This window comes from Cicer arietinum, chromosome 3 (genome assembly GCF_000331145.2).
Source record: "Cicer arietinum cultivar CDC Frontier isolate Library 1 chromosome 3, Cicar.CDCFrontier_v2.0, whole genome shotgun sequence".
NCBI lineage: Eukaryota > Viridiplantae > Streptophyta > Magnoliopsida > Fabales > Fabaceae > Cicer > Cicer arietinum.
Window position 1 is genome coordinate 52,720,929 of NC_021162.2, and position 2,692 is coordinate 52,723,620.

At 30.5% G+C, this 2,692-nt stretch overlaps 1 pseudogene; it reads left to right on the forward strand.

Moving 5' to 3' along the window:
• Positions 1-550: 550 nt before the first annotated feature.
• LOC101512512 (L-type lectin-domain containing receptor kinase IX.1-like) lies at positions 551-1,877 on the forward strand (annotated as a pseudogene).
• The last annotated feature ends 815 nt before the right edge of the window (positions 1,878-2,692 follow it).

Genomic DNA, 2,692 nt, shown 5'->3' on the forward strand with positions numbered 1-2,692 from the left:
ATTGCTTTGATCTTAGATTCATGGAAGAAACATAATTAGTAAACATCTAAAGTTTTATTTATAATTATTTCAATGTTTTCTATTAAACATTTTTTTATTCTTTTAATATTGAATTTTCAATGTATCAGTCTTGTACTTAATCTGCAGCTTGAAATGTGTCGTATTTAATATTTTCATAAAACAAAACATAGAATTTGAATTGGTGAAATTTCTCTCTTACAACCAAGACCAGCATTAGCAGGACTAACAATAGGTTTGGACGATGTGAAACTTATTGTAAAGGCCATGGATCATGTGAAAGATGCGACAGAGCATGTCTTGATATCTTTTTGTTTTCACTTTTGACTGAATTTATAAAAAATGCAAGAAATATGAAATAAATTATTTAGGACTTATTTGATTTACATCTAAAAAAAATCTATTTTAGCATTTTAAAATTTAAAAACTAAAAAATTTGTTTGAATTACTATATGGGATGGATAGCCACAAAGGTACTATATGGGTTGGTCTAGGAGTTGGTGTAGTTGTTGCATCAAGTTTCCTTATTTTAGGATGATTTTGTATTTTAATGTGGAAAAGGGCTAAAATGAAAAAAGAAGATTCAACTTTTGACCTAAAAATGGATGATGAATTCCAAAAGGGAACAGGACCAAAAAGGTTTTGTTACAATAAATTGGCGAGTGCAACAAATAACTTTGAAGAATCACAAAAGATTGGACAAGGTGGTTTTGGTGGTGTTTATAAAGGCTATTTAAAAGACATAGATTCAAATGTTGCTATAAAGAGAATCCAAATAAGGAATAAAGGAATATGCAACTGAAGTGAAAATCATTAGCCAACTAAGGCATAGAAATATAATACAACTAATTGGTTGGTGTCGTAGAAAAAAAGACTTACTCCTTATATATGAATTCATGCAAAATGGTAGCTTAGATTCACACTTATATCGCGGAAAAAGCGTATTAGCATGGCATATGAGGTACAACATTGCAATGGATTTAGCTTCAGCGTTGTTGTATCTTCATGAAGAATGGGAACAATGCGTGCTACATAGAGACATTAAATCAAGCAACATTATGTTGGACACAAATTTCAATGATAAAGTCGGCGATTTCGGGTTGGCAAGACTAGTTGATCATGAAAAAGGCTCACAAACAACAGTTATAGTTGGTACAATGGGATATTTAGCACCTGAATATTTCACAACAGGTAAAGCTACAATGGAATCTGATATATATATATAGTTTTGGAATTGTTTCATTTGAGTTAGTTAGCGGAAGAAAACCAGTTGATCTTAATGCAAAGGAAGACCAAATGGCTATACATGATTGGGTTTGGGAACTTTATAGATTAGGAAGTTTTGTTGAAGTTGTTGATACAAAACTTGGGGGTGTGTTTGATGAGATGAAAATGGAACGTTTAGTTGTTGTTGGTCTTTGGTGTGCTAATCCTAATTATTCATTAAGGCCAAGTGTTAGACAACTGATTCAAGTGCTTAAATTTGAAGCTGCTTTACCAATTCTACCCCTGCAGAAGATGAATGATTCAAGTTATTATGCTCCTACCAAAATGAACACAGTTTTTGGTCCAGTTTCTTCTTCCTCTGCAGTTTACACTTTATAGTAAAAAATATAAAGAGATAGAGTAATGTGATCCATGTGAGAATTTGATGTGCATAGTTCATGTTTTTTATGTTTGGTGTGGACGTGTGGTGGTGACATTCCCCCAGCTATTATTTGATGGTGAACTGTGTAGTTTCATTTTTGCCCGTTGTGTGATTATATACCTTATATTCTCAAATTATCATTCCAAAAAAATTGTAAGGATCTATATTTTATTCATGCTAAGTAAATAGAGTCACCGATAACTAGACTAGAGTTCTAATCAATGCTCATTAAATATCTTTGACCAAATCAATTTGTAATCCTTCAAACAAATACTAAATGCATATTTTGTTCTGCAGTAAATATTGATTCCCAATAAATTAACGTGTAAAATTGATTTTATTTAAAAATAATTTAAATAAAAAGTAATTTATATTACATATATTTATATAAATAGAAGTTAAATAATAAATTTTAATATAAAAATTAGATTTAAATGCAAAAGTTACTAATTTTAATTTCAAATAAAAATTAATTCTAAAAAAAGAATTCAACACAAAAACTAACTCAAGTTCGAAATAAATTTTAAACCTTCAAAATCACACGGTTGGAAGTTGGAACATGGAAGTGGAGAAAGATGGCGGATGTTGAATACTTGCATTGCAATTCCATATACGCAGGCCACGTGGCAGCGCATCAAATTTTTATTTTCTTATAAGGAAAAAAAAAAGTCCTATAATTTAATTTTTCATTTCTAAACAAAAAATAAGTAACGTAAACGTAACACCTCTGTTTATTTGTTCAGTATCTGCTCTATTGTTTGTTTTCTCCCTCCAAAATCGTGTGGATCTCTGCACAAATTTTCCCTCAAATCATCGATTCATTTATCACTATCATTCTTCTTCCATCAAAATTAAAATCAAAATCTACCTACAAATAACCAGCACTTTCAATTTTCCCGATCTATATTACTAATTTATCCTAAATTCTTTATATAAAAAAGATCTAGGGTTCCTGCTTAATTCACAGTTGTAATGACAACCGCATTTGTTCCTAGAATCTAATCGCTGCACGCGTTTTCGATCCAA